Here is a 20061-nt window from a genome sequence, read left to right as displayed (position 1 = left end):
ACAGGACTCCTGCTCGTGTTGGGGGAAGATGATGTTAAGCCCTGTGGTGCCTTCATGTGGACAAGAATTACTGAAGTCACCAGAGTCCCAGCAGCACCTGCTAGAGGACAAAGATTCTTTACATTTCAAATTTCTGCCTGATGTCACCCCCAGCCCTCAGAAATTAGTCTTCAATATTTACAGCCCTATAACAATCCCTTTTAAAAGGCTTCTTCATTTTCTGGTCTTTTTGTGTCACATACCTAATCAAATGTGGTAAATTTATTCTATAGTCCCTTCTACACATTCTCTCCCTCCTCAAGATTATTTTCAAATTAATTTTTTTCCAGCATCTGCTCCTTCCTGTTTCTGTACCACTGCTGGAAATGGGATTTTTCTTCTTGACATCAAAAGAAGCAAAATAGGGCTTCCTAAGATAGTTTTCTGGCTGATTACACAGAAGCAGTGCAGCAGTCATGAGCAATAGATAAGTAGCTTTAACACATCATAGTTTTGCTTCTTTGGGCTGTAGAACAACATAAATATGTTAATGCACTCTGCTCTGAGCCCTGCAGAGCTCCACAGCAGCCTCTGCTCTCGGCTGCAAAGGTGAGCACACACCTCTGTGGGAACGGCTCCTGCTCTGCCCCCACATCTGCAGCTGTGCACAGGCACCAGCACAAGAGCCTCACAACTCCCCTGATGTGCCCTGGGCCACCACTAAACCACGTGGGGCCACCATGGGACGTGGTGACAGCTGGAGGTGGTGACAGCTGGGTGGGGAACTAAAAGCCCAGGTCCTCTGAAGAGGAGTGGCCATGAGGAAAAATGAGGAATAGACTTTAGCTGTCCATTTCAGCCACAGGTCCCATCCAGATCATACCTGAACAAACCCACTCACTGATTTCTTTTTTCTAAGAAAAGCAAACAAAACAGAACATAAAAAAAAAAACAAAACAAAACAAACAAAAAAAACCAACAAAAAAAATCCCTCTGGTGTTCCCATGTGTTCATATTTAGGTAGCAAACAAGCAAGAAGCTGGAAAAACCCAGTCAAGTAAAAAACTTTTGCAAAGGGGTTCAGGCAGGCAGTACTTAGAGAATTTCCTGAACACAAACTGTCTTCACTGGCTGACAGCACAGAGACACTCAGTTTTATGCATTGCAAAAGCACGGTCTGTAGCAAACTACAGTCCTGGTCAAAGGAGCAGAGATGGAAGGAAGGATGAAGAGACACCCAGGAGGATGGAAAGGCACAGAGGTTGAGTGAAAGCAGAGCCTGGGACTGCTTTTGGCAGGTTCAAATATCTGCTGTAGAATATTTCATATGATAACATTATATATATGTGTGTTTGGAGATATGTATTTCTTTCCTACATGCCCATTATGGAATTGTCATGAAATAAAACATTTCTCAGTAAGTAATTCTTCTGCAGAATAATTTACAGTTATGTACACAAGTCATCTACTAAACTACAGTTGCATTTAGACTTCCATTTCTGAGCTAGTTCATAAGATTTTCATGTAGTAGCACAATTTTGCTTGTATTTCTAAGACTGCAGGCAAATGTTTAAATATTTTACAAATAGAAAAACATTTTGAATGAATTTTTTAAGCCAAGATGTAACATTTCTATTCCTATTTGATTTGAGGAGTTTCATACAGTTAAAGAATGCCCAGCTGGGACTCAGACCAAGAAACCAATGGCTCTTCAGTTTTTACAGGTACAGACTGATTCTGCATTGAATGCATGGGATGACTTTTCAACTTCTGGTTACACTCAAGACACTAAATTATAAAAATGCTTCCATTATCATTATATATTCCATATTCCCTTACTAGTTGCTTTCTAGCTTCCCAAAATTCTCAGAATATCCTGAGACAAACCTGAGCAATTCAGTGGTGCAAAGCATATCTGAATGAGAACTGGAGCCTTCATGGGGTGCCTGAAAGGAAGGAGCCAGCTAGAAGACATTAAACTATTTTCTATATAGATTTCTCATCCATGTCCTTTACCTGATGAATGGCTGCACAAGTCTGAATTAGGAGTTTCCTTGAAAACACAATCCAAAACTAACAAATTGACAGGTAGTTATAGAATGAAAAATATACCCTAGAAAATGGATCGAGTTGAAGTTCCTCAAAATGTACTAGGCAATAAAGCAGGAGTAGAACTGCTAAGTCAGGTCAAGCTCCACACAATGTTTGAAATAACCCAGGTAGAAACTTCTTAGAGATTGCTGAAGTAGACAAAAAGGAAGTCTTTGAGGTTTAGAGTCTTCGACTCTTACATTTCTACTGTTTCCTCAGCTCCTTGCCAGAAAGAATCCTCTCTAAAGAAGATGTTGTCCTCATTCTGAAGCTCTTTGAGCACATTAAATTTTTGCATGGATACAGAATTTTAGGAAAGACCTTGAGGTCTTCTGTGTTCGCTAGTACTTTGCCATACAAATAGATTGGGTATTTGGTACCAGAAGTCTAGGGCAATGAACTGGACTCTTTGTGGATGTGTGGTGGGAAGGAAGAGTGGATCTTTTGTCATCCTTGAGGACCACAAGATTTATTGTGCTTTATTTCTGGTCTCTGAGACCCCTCCTGGAGCACTGTGTCCAGCTCTGGAGCACTCAGCACAGACATGGAGCAAGTCTAGAGAAGGACCACAAAAATTATCAGAGGGCCGGAGCACCTCCCTTGTGAATACACAGAGCTGCAACTGTTCATCCTGCAGAAGAGAAGGCTTTAAGGTCCTCTCTAACCCAAAAATTTCTGTGACTCTATGAGACGTTAGCATTAAGATTCAAAATACGATGAACAAAAAGAAAAGGATACACAAATCTGTCAATCTGCTACAGAATTCTCGTCTGCTGTCCAAAACATTTTTACTTTCAAGAACCAACTTTCACAGAATAATTTATGTTCTTTGTTTCTTATGTGCTTCCTGGCAAACATTAAAATCAATCATGTCTAGAAACCATCAGACCCAAATAGGAGAGGATTATGCAACAGCATGTCATCAGTGAATCAATACTGTCTGACCAGGCCACGTGCTTGTCAAGGTCACATTGATTTCTTTAATGACCTTCCTGGCAGATCCATCCATGCTGCAGTGGTTACAGGTGTACACTCACCTCATTGCTGGCCAGTCTGCAGGATGCTTTTCCATCCCAAGTTTCCGTTCTTTATCTGAAGCACCATTGCCCTCCATATGTTATGCCCAACTCCATCAAAACCCACTGCTATAGTGACTCCTGCTTCCTCTGGCTGGACAGAGCTGCTGAGATACCCCATTAAACCCCCTGTTCTGAAAGCATCAGGGGCTACATGTGCTTAGCACACTAAAACCACATCATCCTTAATGGGAAACTGAAAACTATCAAAGTTCTAGGGCATGATCATAAAAATTTCATCTTTGGCCATCGAGCAGTGGTCCTTATTATCCACTGAGTACACACCAGGAAGTGTAATAGGAGCAACATAACAGGATTGTTCACCACTGTGACTGTCATCTTTTACTTTTAAGCAGGGAATCATTAAAACTTGTCTTCCTCATCTTTTACAGAATGACATTATGAGGTGCATTGAAGAAAAACAGCTCAGAATATAATTAGATATCAAGGACAATAAGCAGAAAGCTCTATATTTATTACCAGCTGTTAGTGGCAAGTTGCAATACAAGCATGTAGCCTGGCAGCAAAGCCCAGGCCCAGCAAGAGTTAGGAATAAGAGCCAATTCACACAGGAGTGTTATGTCCCAGGCTGAAGAGTGGTATCAGATATTCCAGCAGTTTCTTTACCAAATAAAGCCACAGAGCCAAATCAGGGTGCAACATGAGTGAGAATGTTATTTCTAGGCAGAGTACAGACTGGTGGCAGGCAGAAGAACTCCATGTGCCAAGCAAAACCAGTTAGCCAACTGTCTCTCCTCTTTGAGTGTGAACATGTTGCTTTTCTTCTGCTTGGATGATTTTTTAAATTTTTTTTTTAATGAATTCTTTCCCTAACCCTAGGGTAAAGCAGCCCAATTCTCAGTGCTGCTAATAAAACAACTCCCATTAAACACAACATTTAATAAAGAAAAAAAGCAGTCACATAGGTAAAATCAGAAAAAAAAATGGCTGGAGGAGAAGTTTGTGATAGGAAATTTGGAGCAATCAGAGAGCAAAAATCTGGCTGCTTATCCTGCAAGATAAAGATACGTGAGGAAAGCAATGAGCTAGTTCCCCTGGTTAACACCTGATTAACAGTTGTATCACTACTAAGCAAAGATGAAACAATTGAAAGTCTCCTTATTATAAAATAACACAGATGGGGAGAAAAAGAACTTTCAAAATGATGAGTAGTTAACACAAGCTTAAATCATTTCCCAACCGGGTGAGCAGGGAACGGAAAAACATTGAGAATTTGGAGAAAAAGTTCTCAGAATAAGACAAATGTGAAGTGTCTTTATTCCCCTATAAGAACCCTAAGAAGCAAACATGGACTTTTTTTTCAACAACTGTTCAAAACCCATGAGTTGATTATGTGCACAGCTATTCCATCTTGGGTGTCAGCTGTAAAGTAACCATATAGGTATTCATTAAATTCTCATAATGACATCTGGTGCTGAAGCACAAGCACCTCTTAAAAGACTATCAGGACCAAATTTTTGGAAGATGCTGGCCCACACTTTCATTAGATCCACCAAACATTGGGAGCAGTCTATAATTACACCAACACCAGGGCTCTTGTCATGTACCCAGTGTCTCAGTTGACTTAACAAACTGCTTAGACCATAACAAAGCCATGTCTGTAAGGGAAGGAAGCAATCATGTGAGTAATGAGAGTAACACATTTCCATTAGTTCCATCTCCAAGCTTTCCACCATTTCAAGCAATACTGATTTCAAAAGCAAAGTCCATGCTGTCTGCTGCACTACTACAAGGGTAGAAGGTCAGTCCAACACTCCAGTTAAACCCCTCTGGCAGAGAAGGAAACTCCCAATCAGTCAGTATGGAGAGCTCACCTTTTTTTTTAACTCTCAAGTTATAGCAGTGCTGCAACATATTTTGCTTTTAGCAAAGTGAACTGAGTTTGAGTGCTTAATTCAAAGTAAACCAGTAAAATCACACAGACAAATCTGCTCCCACATACGTCTCCTGGGACAACAGCCAGGGTTGACTTTCATGTCATCCCAGCAAGCACAACCCCTGAGGAATTCAGTTTAATTTATTCTAACACCTCTGCAGAAAATGCATTGCAGCAACCCAAACATGGAGCAAAGGCAGCTACAGTAAACCTTGGTATCTCCACTCTCAGTGCACAGCCCAATATCTATATATCTGGAGAAGAAAACTTCCTATTTCTGAAAGTAATCTCTGCAGCAAATCTTACTCCAGGCAGTACAGTTTAATGGTATTAATTCACAGATCTATATGCCCTCTGACATGTTCATTACAATTTGGAAATCCTTTCGGGAGTTCCTACCCCTTCCACTCATCCTATTTTCTTTTTTTTTTTTTATTAACTAGTTATTTTCAAACCAGTTTCATGAACCAGGGGAGGTTTCAGAGACATGAACCTCCTCAAAGAGTTTCAGTACAAGTAGTTGGATAGAAAAGATACTCCCAAATTCACCTCTTCCAGGAAAATGTTCTTCTGTTAGACATCAGAAAATTCAGCTCTTCCTCTCCCTCTCAGTCCTACAGACGGGAGACAAAAAGACACAACAACCATGCAAGAAAGCAGTCTTCACACATTTTGATGTTCCTGGTGCAACTTCTTGAAAGTTAAGACAAATTCTGAGATAGTGACCTCAAAGGTGCAACTTCAGCCCAAGGTTTGGTTACAGAATGAGGACACACAAAAACACACTTAGGCTTCTCAAAGAAACCTACTTGGTTTGTGAGTCTAGAGGGCAAGTGGGCAGCTGTCATTACAATTTTGCTTCCAAGGGCATTGCAGACATGAATTTACAGTTTGGGGTTTTGGCTTGTTTTGCTCTTGGGGTTAGGGTGCTGGTTTGTTGTAGATGGTGTGGTGATGGTGGGTTGTTTTGTTTTAAAAGCTTCATCCTCCAGAGAAAGCAGCTTTTGGAGGGTGCCAGATTGGCAATTTATGCAGCAGATAACAGGAAAGCTGCATATAATTTAGACAAAAAAGTAAGGTGCACAAAACTCAAACAGTTTTAATTGAACATGTTTAAAAACAGCAAGGCAACATCTTGCATCAAAAGCTCTCTGTGGCTTACAGCTGGTGCCAGCTCTGCCATTGATCTCTCAAGAGTTTGGGGGTTTCACTTCTTAGTGAATTTCTTTCTTATCCATAAGACAGAAAACAGGAACCAAAGCTGTTTGCTGACACAAATGGGGGCAGGGTCCCAGTTATTAGCCCAGTCAAGGACTTGAGAGATCAAATTTCTCCTCCTTGCTGTAACATTGGCTTCCTGTAAACAAGTCACATGGGCCAGGTTCACAGTACTCCCTCCAGCACTGAGAAACAATCTTAGAGTTGTAGTGTGGCATCTAAAATCAAAACAATGATGAATGATGAGCTACTGAAGGGCTTAAATTAAATATTGTCCCTGTCTTTCCACTGACAGGTAGTTAGGAGTTTTCAAGCTAATCCCTCTGCTATATTGCAAGATACTGATGGACTTGAGTATATAGTGATTGAAACCAGGAGTACAGAGAGAAACAGCTCTGTGAGAAACAAATTACTTAATGTTCCAGGAAATTTATTATAACAAACCTTAGTTCTCAACTACTGTTTCCTTTATATTAAAAAGGGCAATTAGCACAATTGTGTGGGATGATGACTGTGGGCAAAATTAGAGAAAACTGGGAAGTTATATTATTCACATTCCAGCAGAAGTTAGCACAGAATTTATAGGATGGAATGCAATTGGCATGTGCAAAATGTACTCCACAATGATTCCCCACACAACACAAGCAGCCTGCAACCCTGTGTACAGACTAAGAGGGATGAGACAAAGGTGGGAGCAGCTGGAGACATGGCAGCCAGGCTCTGCTGTAACCATTGCAGGGATGGGAAGCCAATGGTACCACACAGCTGATAAATCACACAGCAGCTGTCAACCAAAGGAGACAGGAGATGCCTTGCTGCTGAACCAGCATCTGTGGCAAAACAGCTCTCTGCAGATGAGCTTGGTGCACCCACACCTCCACCCCAAAGCTACCTGCCTCCAAGGTACAAGCACTCCTCGCTCAGCATGTGCTCTCTACTGCACTGACTATATTTTTCAGAGCAGAGCAAGAGGCTTTTACCAATCAGAAACAAAGGTACATATGACTGGAGTCACTCAGGCTCTACCTAAAAGGAAAGAAATAGTATAATGGTGAATTAAGGATGGAGACAAGTTAGGGAAGACTCCACTGTAACTTCTGGGATCAGTCAGTGGGCTGGAACTGTTCTCTGCCCACAGGGACTCCTGTTGGGTAAGAATTGCATTTGGTGCACACTGAATGACTATTTGAGCAAATTTCATTGGTGGTTTGAGCTTGGCTGTGTATTGCTTTAAAATCAGCTTAAATGCAGCTACCAGCAGCATGATCACCTGAAAGCAGAGATATCCAGGAGGGGAGGGGGTGGGGGTCTCTTCCTAAATTATAATAAAGGATTCAACTCTCTTACACTGTTGGTACATGCCCCTGATAAAGTCAGGCCACCCTTGGATATAGTGGGTTGTTCAGTGGAGTCCCCATAACAGTACACCAACAGACTGGTCAGGCACAAGAGATAAATCACATTTTATTTGATATCTTTGCTATGGACATTAACCACTAGCAAACCATAGACAAGCCATGAATAGCACAGGCCCAGTAAAAACATGAACACTGTTTGTTACAGTCGGCTACACACACCTCTGGAGAAGGGCCTATTGATCTGATGGAGAGAAAGATAATATTTTAATAACCATTTAGTTAAAAGAAATTGTTAATGAGCTGTTTACAAATGGAAACTTTAAGCATTACTCAATTGAAATCTTTCTATCCAATTTTAGAGCAGAGAGACCTCTGTAATGAGTGCTATCAGCTAGCAAAACACAAAATTAAAAATCTGAAAGAGTATTCTCTTTTTCATTAGAGTTGGGAGAAGTTTATGGTATTCTATTTGCACATATCTTTATTGATTTAATACCTGTTACACTGCCCAGGAATTTTATGTAAAATAGGTCAAACAAGAAATCCAGCAGATTATTTCTACAGACTTCTAGAAGTAGCACAGGGTGTACTCATTTGCAGACTGTGTCTATCCATTAATCACAAATTAACAATAAAAACCAGTCCAAACTGGTCCTCCATGCACAGCTGTTCTCAATCTATTTGGGGTATTTCTCCTAAACAGAACTGAAATGTTTATGCATATCAGAAGGAGCTAACTCATGTTGGTGAAAGTATTTCAAGGTCCCCAGAAAAATCAAACCAATCAAATCCACCAGTTCATGCATAAAATCAGCTCTGTGGTTTCACTGTACGTGTGGTAAGTAGCAAAACAAGGCTGAGGAAGCCAAGTGCTCAAAGTGAAGGTGTTTAGCCAGGTCTGGTTAACTTGGCATCAGGAGGGATTAAGGGCAAGCAGAATCTCAACCAAACCATCCACAACCAACAGACGCTGAAGGCTTCAACTAACAAACTTTTGATCACTTGGAAGTGATGGGAAGAGTGCACCATAGCAGTGTCTAAGGACCACATCCACTGGACATTCCACCAGAACAAAGATCTTCATTTCTATAGCATGAGCTGCCTCATCCTGTGGGTCACACATCAGCACAGCCCACTGCAAATCACAGGGAGATGTTTATGCCTGAATTAAAACCCTTGCTGTGTAGGAGGCAGGCAGAATCTGGACCAGTACCCTTTATCATTTATTAACTTCACTCAGCCTCATGACCTATTTCTGTCATTCAAGACAGAACAGCCAGACATAGTCTTTCCATCAATCCATGCCAAAGAAGTGGTAAAAATATTGCTTGTCTGTATCCAAACATCTTTTTTATTATTATAGATCTATTGAGTTAGAGGAAATGCCAGACTACAAATACATAGCATATTCATCAAAATTCCCACCTTTATCTTGTTTTTGTTTTTTTTTTTTTTTTTTCCTTCCACTGCTGTTAAGAAAAAAGAAAATCCTTGTTGAAAAATTTATACTGGAAGAATTTAGCATTGGAGGAAAACAGCCATGTCAGCTCACAACAGAAAAAACTATTCAGAATAGGAGAATTTCTTGCATTGTACCACCTCTTCACTCCAGAGCTGCCTGATTTAACAGCTTCTGAAAGCAGCAGGGAATTTGCTGCTTTAAATTGCTTTCCATGTGCTCCTGTGGATCACTCCTACACATGCTCAGCTGAGCAAAGGTGAAACCTGTCCCAAGGGAAGGTGGCTCTAGCCTTGAAATAGGGCAATTATGCTGCAGAGTGAATGAACAGTCGCCTTCAGCAGAAGATTGAGTGAAGCTTCCCAAGAGCACCAAGGTCATTGTGTTATATCAGATCTGCCCATTAAAGAGGGGACAGTTTTGTTTTCAGAGCAGAAATTGCTCTGGTGAAGAGGTTCACAGGGTTCTGTATGAAATGACCATGTTTGGAATATTCATCAGGCCAGAAATGCCCTCAGATGAGTGAGCTGTGTCCTCATGTCACACATCAGATGGACCCAGAGGCTCTCAAGGAGTTACAGCTGTTTGGGATTTGCCCCTTGTAAGCTGCCCAAGGCCACCCTAATCCTGCACACAGACCTGGGTCCTGCTATGAGCACCCCAGCAGGAGCAGGTAGAGGATTTCAGCCCTTCCTCAATCTGATGGCTGCTGGCACTCAATTCCACAAGGGAACCCCCTTGAGCAGAACAAGGGGAACCCAGCCAGGCAACTCTGCTACTGTCAGATGGGCAGCTGAGGCCCAATCTCTCTAAGACACTGTACAGCCATCTACAGTCTTTGGTAATTTTTTCATTCACAAATATCTACATTTTCTTGGGTATTTTAAATCCTTTTCAGCACTGTCCTTCTGCAGCCATGAGAGGACTCCCTTTCCAAGATAGGGATGAAGAGTTTAATACATCTCAATAAATTTATTCCTCTCCTGAGCAAAGCTGTCAGAATTCAATGAGCTGTCAGCAACAGCTCTAACTGTATAATTTTATCTCTAGGGTCCTTCACAGCTCATATGACAATGGATGTCTGTCCCACATTCTTCTGGAGACCACAGTATTCAGCACACTGAGAAAAAAAAGCAAGAGTACAAGAAAAAAAAATGGATGAGACAGAGTATTTCGAGTGTGAAGATAAAAAATGTTGGTTACATGTCACCTAAACAAAAAGCCTTAGAAATAAATTCATTTTCTACTTCCCAAAGTCCAAATAGGGCTATATTGAGATCCTCTGTCTCACTGCTACCTTGTTCTGATTTGTAAGTGCTCATACCACTTTCCAGGGGAATGGTTTTCAGCCTTCTTCCTTTTGGGTAGAAGGAGGGAAAAATGAAACTTCCCTTTTAGTGAAAGATAAGGAAATCATGACTCTCAAATTAGACTGACTGTTTAGTTATGCATGGGAGGTTCTTCAAGTGAGCATGTATTTCAAAAGAAAGGGACTTTTGGGGCAATCTAACTGAAAGAAAGGCTGGCCTACATTCACTGGATGAATGCAATTATATCAGGAAAGTTTAGTTGCACCACCTATGTTTTCACCTAACCTAAATAGTTCTTAAGGCCTCAGATACTGACTAGTCAGTGTTCCCTAAAATCAGGAACTAGCAATCCACATACAGACCAACCTGAAATAAGCATCTTATGAGACTTACAGGACTCAAGTTGGCCTAGCTAAACCCCTGTAGCACAAGTAATTTTGGTTTCATGAAATTTTAAAATGGAATTTCCCCTACCTCTTTCAGAGAAAATGTTTAAATTACTGATCTCCATGTCTCTACCAAGAAATGAGACATTTAATTCCTGATGAGCATCAGCCCAGTTCATTTCAAAAAATTAAAACAAAAGGGCAGTTAAAACAACATACAGTAAAAGGAGGCTACCCAGCAGGTCACTGATGATGGGATTTTCTAAGATGCTAATGAAGATATATTTAAATTCTACTGGAATTTGGCACTTTAACCTTGAGGCAAAATTTGCTTAGTGAGTTACAAAGACTTTTAACTGCACACGGCCAGCCTTATTGAGTTATGCCAAGCTGACAAGTGTCAGCACAGCTTCCTAAAGCCAGCAGTATCCCAACCCTCACATATTGCCAAGGGCTCCTTTCAGGTTTGCTTTAGTCTGACAGAGACCCCTCCAGTTCTGAGCAGAAATATCCAGGTTCCATTCCTCCACCAACATGAGTTCCCGTCTGAGCAATCTATACAGCAGGAAAATGTAGTAAAGAGGGAAAATTAGTTACCAACATTTTTATTGCTTCTTTAAATGCTTTGCCCATTCCAGTTAGAAGTCATATTAATTCTATAAAACCTCAAGCTCTGAACAGTGAAAATGAAACAGAGGAGCCCAGAAAGCTCCTCTGGAATCTGGCTGAAGAACTGTCCAGTTACAGTCCAACACTGCAAGATGAAAGAGAGGAAGGCAGAGGTAGTGCAGGAGGGTCGGAACGGCTGTGCCGTCAGTCAGTCACCGAGGGGGCCAGACCTCGGCCTCTGTGCTCTGATCAAGCAGTGTCTCTGCCTCACATCTGGCAGAGTGGGAAGAACACAGCAGCACAAATGTTTGATTATCCTTCTTAAAACATTCAGTTCAAACTCCAACCTTGTTCCATACAGACACATTTCAGGGGCACATCCTCCCATTACCAGGAGCAAAGGAAACAGAGCTTTGAATGTCACCAAAAATAAATTGTCTGTCAGAGAGGGAGAGATCATTACATCTTTTCAAAAAAACAAGACATTAGGGACTTTGTTTCACTCCATTTGATGTCTGGTATTTGATGTCAACACTTCAGAAACAAAACAACTAAAGTTGTTTGAATTTGGTTTCTTTCTTTATAGAATTCATTTCTTTGTCTTGCAGTTAGCGGCATTATGATGGTCTCAACAATTACAGGTAACAAAGTATGTCTCTATTGCCATAAATACTTTGCAAAGACAGAAAAAGTGGAGTACTCTGTGCTTTGTAGAAACTGTAAGTATTGGGTGAAAAGAGACCCAGGGATTTCTGTACCAAAGACTATTTCCAACAGCTTGTGTGCTTCCTGTGCATTGTCCAATCCTTTGAATGTCAAAAGTCCACACCGCTTTGTTAAAAAGAAAAACATGCCATGCACTACTAATTGAACAAATCAATACACAGAGAAGGCCACAAAGGGAATGAAATGTTTTTGACACATACAAGCAGTTGTTTTCAATGTGCATAAGAGGAAAAACCCTGCTTGCCCTTTATGCCTTAATTAAGGCAACCTCAGGAACATGGGGTGAAAGACCTTTCCTCTGCACCCTCCTCACCATTCTGCTCTTAGCTCCCTGCTGTTTGGCCATTAGTGACAGTCAGAAGTCTGTGAACACAAAACAAGTCACTGCAGTCTCTAGGAGGCGATCCAAACACCAGAGGGTCTCCCACCAAGCTCCAGAACAGCCTCAGAAATCCATGAAAGGAAATGTGTGGTGGACTGTTGCCATAACAGGGGCTGGATATAAAGTATATTTGTAGGGTCCAATCACATGAGCTATCTAAAGTCTTTGGTAATTTTTTCATTTATAAATATCTACATTTTCTTGGGTATTTTAAGTCCTTGTCTCCAGAAAGGCCTTCAAAGGACATCCTTACAAAACTTCTACAGCCAAGAGTCTAACAAAGACAGCAATTTCAGCAGAAATCTTTCTCCAGAAGCTTCTTCTGGGCTGATGAGCACCCATGAAATAGGCTAAGACAGCTTGCTTTGAAAGCACTCTAAGGAACTCCATGGAAGCCTGGCTTTTGAAGCCACTGAGATTTACCCTTTCCCAGAGATTTTCTCGTAATGCGAATCTCTGCAGAGAGATTCACTGCAATGCAAAGATGAGGAACCTCCCCTTTCTGGCTGCTGGGTTCTGTCTAGTAGCTCTTGGTGCAGTGCTTCTCTGCCCTGCTTGTGCCTCCCTGGAGGTCAGGCCATGAAGGGCTGTCCCTGTGAACTGCTGTGGTGGCAAACAGCAGAGAGAATCTGTGATGCACTGTGGGATCTGCATCTGGTTTCTCATCCCCCAGTAGAACCATTTGCAGAGATTCATACTCCCTACACATGGCACTGGCTTAGATTAATACTTTGGAGGCCTCAGCCTGCTTTCCTCATGAAATCTAACTCTTAAAGGCAATCTAGTGTGGACTGACAAGAAGCCTTTTCAGTCCTCCAAGGAATTTCATCCTTATCTTTTGTTTACTGCCATCTCTGAGATCCTCAAGCCTGGATGGAAAGGGAAAGTAGACATAACTTGTCTTATGCAACCATAGACTGAGCTCAATTAAGGCATGTCTGTCTATCCCTACAGCTAGACAGATAGTATGTGATTTACTGCCAGTCAGAAAATGAGATAAGAAACCTGAAGCCTGTGAAATGGTGTATAAGCAAATCAAGATACATTATGGAAACCATTTGTGCCACCAGCTGTGGCACAAAACTGGAGCAAGGTAAGAACAAGATGAAATCTTCCTCCTAGGCTTCAGATGTGGGGTCTTTAGGAGGATGTTTAGAGCTGAGCCCTGCCTTCACTACTGGTTTGCTCCAAGGAAGCAGTATAGAATATTTATGGCTATAGTCAAGATCCAAGCCCAAACCTCTAGTTTCTATCCAAATATCTGAGACCCAAAGAATGATTTCAGTTCTCAACATGCTAGGAGACTACAGAAAGAAAGCTTAAGGGATTGGTCAAGAAAATCAGAGGAAAAACCATTTACACTCATTCTCACTCCTGCATGGCACCAAAGAAGAACAATCCTGTTGGCCTGATGGAGCTCATGGTATCCATCAAGCAGCTGGTTGTTCTGTCACTTAATTTATGCAACCATTTGGTGTCACGATTTCAGAGTGAAATCATAAAATACCCCTTGTGCTTTTCATTTTTCTGATTTCAGAGAATAACGCAGTCCCAACTTCACTTTTAACTCCCTGAATCTTCATGAGTATGAGTATCAGAAAATCTCATATACTCCATGATCACAGGAGCCTTGGGATGAGAATGCTGGCCTGGAAATCCTTAAGAGTAAATCAAACTCATTTTTTCAAGCAAAGGTTTTTTAAGCATGAATTCTTCCCTCTGTCCACACATATTGTGCAAAATTCTTCTCAGGAAATGAAACAATAATAGTTTTCTAGCATAGTCAAAACTACTAGGAGGACAATATTAGCTGACAGAAATGATCAAACTGCCTTGAGAAGTATGATGAGTTAACTCAGCTACTCTAAATATGTAAGCATTTTCATCTCTGCCTCTGCAATTAAAAATTAGCACTTAGATTTAGCATCTTCAGAGCAGTCTAAAATTAAGCCCTAATAACTCATACAAATTAAAAACTAGGCATGAGTTCAACAGTGCAATGTACCACATTTTGTGTCTTCTATAGAGGTCAGCTCATTAACACCCCAACATTACATGGTGAGACCTTCCCATCATACAAGTGAGCAAAACATCATTGAGGAGAAGTTCCAAATATTCCAACGCTTTCACATCCCAGGATAGAGTACGAAATGAGATATAATCAAAGAATTGCAGAAGATACAGTTAGCAAATGACCTTGTCTGATCTATTTCTATACCCTCAGGAATGACCACTTCGATCTAAACCAATCCCAATAGACCTTAGTTTTTCTTAAGGGTGATATAAATCATGTCTTCCAAATTGTTTAAAAACACATCTGCTTCCAAAGCTTTTGGAGTGAAAAGTTAGGTCAGTTCTTTAAAGAACTGCTCCTTCTGTAAGATGTCCAACTTTTTATATTTTTGGTGAAGGCTGACATCTTAAAACAAGTTTCCTTCAGCCTTACAGGCTCTGGTCAAACACTTTGCAATGATGATTTCTGCCTATTTCACACATCTCCTTCCACAGGTCATTCCAACACAAATATATCCAGAGAGTTCTCTACACAGAAAGCTTTGGAATTTTCCAGATGTGCAGTGGGATAAAGAAACTACCTAATCAAATCCAACCAGAAAATGTCTGCAGCTTCAGTCTTAGCTGCTTCTAGCAACACTGGAGATTCTGGAGGTTATTTAATGGCTTCTAAACCAGCTATTCAGCAAGAGAAATGAATTGCACTGGAGACACAGTTCTTTGATTGAGAGCCAAAAGTCAAGATCATTAATCCTGATAATCAAAACAGCAGTGCACTAATTGAAAGAAGCAGGGTATAAGCCTTCTTCTCCCAAACAGATTTAAACCCTCTGAACCACAGCTCACATAAATTTCCTGATTCTGATTTGCTATTTCATACCCTTGACTCCAAAAGTTAAAGCTGTGTGGTGGAGTCACTGCTGTACTCAACACTATCAGATTGACATCAGCTCATGCTGAGTGTATTTTGGGGGAGGGGAAAGGAAAAATCATGCAAAACACAAAAGATCCTCAAAAAATTTTTGTAGGAAAAAAAATTGCATCTTTAGTGGGGACAATTTTACACCAACCAGAGAGAGGAAAATAAAACTCAGCATTCAAAAACAATTTCTGGAGCAAGCAAGCCTTCAATTTTCTCAAAATCTGCAAATTTCTCTGAATCTTAGCACTTCTCAGGTTGCATTTTAATGTTCAGTTTTTCATTGGCTATAGTTAGTACATCCATCTGCAAAATGCTGCAGGATTATTTGAGAGGAAAAGCTTATGCATATGAAATAATTTTTATGTATGTACTTATAAAAGAGTCATTCTAAAGTCACTTCCAGCATGCCAATTCTATTTCTTCTTATATTAATCTAATGTTTAAAAAATCTGCTGTTCCATGATCAGGAATTAATTTCTATGTGCTCAAACTTTAGAAATACATTTATACTTTGCTGAAAATGTTATATTTAGACATAATCATAAGCTTCAGAGTTCCAAAAAGCTGCTTTGGGAAGAAATGCTTCAACTGATTTGGGAGCTAGAAGCACTACTACCCACCCTTGTTATCATCCATGGTGTATGGAATTAGATATTTTCTCAAAAAGAATGCCACATAAAAAGTCATCCATTAAAGGTAACAGAAAGAGGCTTCAGCAAAACTTAGATTCCCTTTTCCTTAATAACCACGGAGTGCCCTTTCCAAGCTGATTTCAGCAGCAGGAGACATCTAAAGGCTGAGTAACACAGTGCAAGCAAACAAGTAATTCCATTCAACAACCCATTTCTTGGACACGGTGCAGTGAGTCTGCTTCAGATTGTTAGACCAGAGTTCCATTCCTAAACATGGTGGGATTTTCAGGCACTCAGAACAATCAATACACCTTTCAATACACCCTTTCATATGAAATTTCCCAATCTGGGGAGTTAGTTGAAAGAAATCTGATGCCACCTCTTAAGTCTGATTCTTTTTGTTTCACTCCAACTTTTGTCAAATCTAGAAATATTCATGCGTCTTAAGGGAAGCTATTTTTTAAAGATTTAGTAATTATTAAAATATAAGAAGCTCATAGAGGCATCTGATTGATTACATTTCTGAAGTACTGTAAACATCCATGGAAACTCATCATAAAATGGGTGAGATTATCTAGCACAGTTTAGACTGCAAAGAAAAGAGATTAAAATGAATTGACTTATGTTGTTTGCTTGTTTTTTAACCCAGCAGTCAAGGACAGTCCACAGCAACTCAGCTGATGTGCTGTAGCTCAGCACAGTGACTGGAATAAGGGTCCATTCCTTGCCATCATCACAAGGGTTGTAAGTCAGGATGATGGAGCAATCCTTGTATCATCAGCATTGTACCAGCACCAGACAGCTGGAAATCTAGCCTCAATCCTACAGAGCTGGACCCAAAAACCCAGTCCTACAAACATCCCAAGGCTGATAATTTCCATGGGTGGGAAGCAGCAGCTTCTGTTCCACATCCCTCAGAGTGGGATGTGGAACAGACACAACCCACATGAAATAACAGAGGGCATGACCACCATTCATCTCCAAACTATATAAATATCACCAGTGGTTCATAAGACAGTAAATCCTGTGAAGTGCAGTGTCCCAGTTCTGATAGTCCTCTGCCTTTAACCCAATAACCAACTTTTCATTAAAGTAAGCAATGTGCATAGTGCTCTTCCCTGCAAGAAGAAAGGGAAGGTGAACAGCATCCCTCTGCTCCTCTGCATTTTGCTGCTGGCTAATTATTCATTTGCTATTTATCAGCTAATTACACATGTGCCTTGGCATTTGAAGACTTAGGGGCATACTTTATTTAATGGCTAGTAATTACACATGGCTCCTCTGATCCCTGTGCTCTAATAGAAAGGTTTTTCTGGTTTTGTCCTTGTGCTGTTAGGTCTAGAGGTTAAATACCCCAGGACAGATGGCTATCCTGTTGCACAGAGAAGGAGGTTTATATTTATGTGATGATACAGGGTTCCCCAATAATTATGTGTTAATGCAACAAATTCTTTCCTTCAGAGCTCAGTGTTGATCTGTCTGTTCACGTGTAGGTGAAAAATTACTGAGGTGCAAAAGATAACATGAAGACCAATTCACTGCTAATTTTTCCCTTGGAACAGTCCAATACACAGGCCTTGCTCTTCAGCTCAACATCTACACAACCCACTGCTGCAGTTGTCTGCCTTGGTATGCAACACCACTGGAATGCCCATGTGAGACAGGGCCTGAGCCTCAAAATAGATCTGTGTAGAAAAGACAAACAGATATAGCAGGATGCAAAGGATTCTTTGAAACTTGGCACAGATGGTTGAATAGCACAGCTGGAGGGAATGAGACTTCAGGTAGGATTGCTGCCAGAGATAGGAAATATTGACAGCAGTTACAGTTGTGGAGAAAGGGTTTTGCATTTGTTGCCATCAGTGTTTGTGAGGATTATGCTCAGGTAATTGCCTAGGAGACTTAACTGTGGGTCATTTCATCATGAGAATGCTCAGAAAAATGAGGGAGATTAGCTAGTGGCAGGGAGGCAGCACACATGAAGGGTTCCTTACATTCCCAAATGGATATCATTGTCCTGGAAGTTTTAAAGCCCTGCCACTCATTCCTCTAACATAAGGCCACTTTATGTCTGAAGGAGGGCATTCACATGAGTTTGGAGGCTAATTTATTCCAATAGTTGATAACCTGTACCTTGCATGAGTTTTGTTCTCTAGACAAATGTCCCAGCCATTTATTACTAAGAACCTTTAAAGTTTCCAAGCTCCAGACACAATAGAAAGGTATTTACATATGCCTTCAAACAAGAGGGGACTTCAGAGATTGTGATATCCAAATCAAACACTTGCATCTCTAACCCCCTCTTCAGAGTTAGGCTTCTGAACACCTCTGATTTTGGCAATGGATTAACTCTAGAGCAGAGTAGAAACTTGAACCTACCACTCCTATCCCAGCTCAGCTGGTAGTCAAATCATTTGCCCATCTGTGATCTGCACTAGCTGAATCAATCAACTCACATGAAAGGCAAATGATCTCTTAAGCTTCTTACAATAGAATAATTTCTCTTTCTCACCTTAGGTAAACGACGTCTTGGAAACCATCCTAAGTCAGAAAGACTGAAGCAGCATCTGATATAATAAGTTAATACTTCCAGCCTAAGAATTCAGAGGGGAAAAAAAAAAAAAAAAACAAAGAAAAAGAAAAAAAGTGGCTTTCACAAGTAATGGGTCCAGTGATGGCGGACTGTACTCATGGATATATCAAATAGTGCAGAGGGTTGTAAGTCCAATAAAAACTGTTATTCTGCATCTGTACTGTTTGTTCATTTAAGCATGCATCAGTTCTACTGAAAATGCTTGTCCCCTTTCACATGCACATTTACCTGTTCCTGCTATTAAATCAGTGGCATCCATGTCACCTGAGACCAGCCAAGCTTACAAATACACCTCTTTGGGAAAGGGAATGACTATTTTAACAGAAAGCCATGAGAGGCCAGACTGGAGATCCTGTGAGGGACAAACAAATGTGGTCAGACAGATTTAATGTGGTCTCTTGATTCCCAGAGCTAGCTGGCCAGGGAACTCTGCTCTGAAGAAACAGAATCATTTAGGTTGGAAAGACCTTTATGATCAAATCCAGCTGTAAAACTAACACAGTCCAGACCACCACCAAACCTCATCTTCCAAATATGTCAAAGCTGCTGAACCACTTTCCTGGGCAACCTTTTCCAGTGTTCCATACCCTTTCTGTGAAGAAACTTTTCCTAATATCCAATCTAGACTTCACCTGTGCAATGCACAGGTTGCTTCTTCTCATCCTGTCATTTATAAGTAGTATCAGAGGAGAAGCCTCAAATGACACAGGAAATACATTCTCTGATGCAGCCTATTAAGGAGAGGGGCAGAGAACATTTAAAGCAAAGCTGTAATACACCAGCTTTAGTTCATCAGCTTTGGTATTGGATCCCAATAATGAGCAGAGATGTTTCACTGTAGCTCAAAGCCCACCGTGCAGGAAAAATCAATTTCTGGTTGAGATTATAAAGGCTCCTATTCTGATTTTACTTACTTGGTGTTAACATTGGAATTTTTCCCTACTTCAAAAGATGTTATAAGAAATAAGAACACAGAAGAAAAGGGAAGCTATAAACACACATATTTGGGGGAATAACAATAGAAAAAGAGAAGGGGTGCTTCACTTCATGGCAGCAGTGCTTGCTTGAAGCTCAGAAACAGAAATGTCAGGTCCTGTTCCAGATCTCTTGCCCAAGAAAAAATGGGAAGAAGAGAATTATCCAGAGAGAAGCAAGTGGATGAGTCTTTTCTGGGTAAATAGCAGAAGTGTCACCTTCTCTGAGGATATTGGTTACTGAAAACAGTGCAGCATGAAACAGAGTCTAGGTTCTTTCTGATGGTGATGAGTCTTTGTTTTAAAAGTTGAGGTAAGTAGTGGGAATTTAGACTTGATTGCAATAAGGAGAAAGTGTTAAGGACTTAAAGGTAGAAAGCAATGAGATCAAAGTGATCATAAGACAGCAGAGGAAGGGACAGAGTCCAGGAGAATG

The 20061-nt window shown here is 40.7% G+C and overlaps 1 long non-coding RNA gene across 2 annotated transcripts in view; it reads left to right on the top strand.

Annotated features, from left to right (window-relative positions):
* LOC118688597 (uncharacterized) overlaps positions 1-18766 on the top strand; it is a 45422-nt gene extending 26656 nt beyond the window's left edge. For both annotated transcript variants that reach the window (XR_004980484.2, XR_008508499.1), the window contains 2 exons: positions 1632-1703; positions 18576-18766. This is a non-coding gene — a long non-coding RNA (uncharacterized LOC118688597). The remainder of the gene's footprint in view (positions 1-1631; positions 1704-18575) is intronic.
* The last annotated feature ends 1295 nt before the right edge of the window (positions 18767-20061 follow it).

The sequence above is a fragment of the Molothrus ater genome, chromosome 8 (genome assembly GCF_012460135.2).
Source record: "Molothrus ater isolate BHLD 08-10-18 breed brown headed cowbird chromosome 8, BPBGC_Mater_1.1, whole genome shotgun sequence".
Classification (NCBI taxonomy): Eukaryota; Metazoa; Chordata; class Aves; order Passeriformes; family Icteridae; genus Molothrus; species Molothrus ater.
The sequence above is the reverse complement of the archived record's forward strand: the minus strand, read 5'-3'. Positions and strand labels throughout refer to the sequence as shown.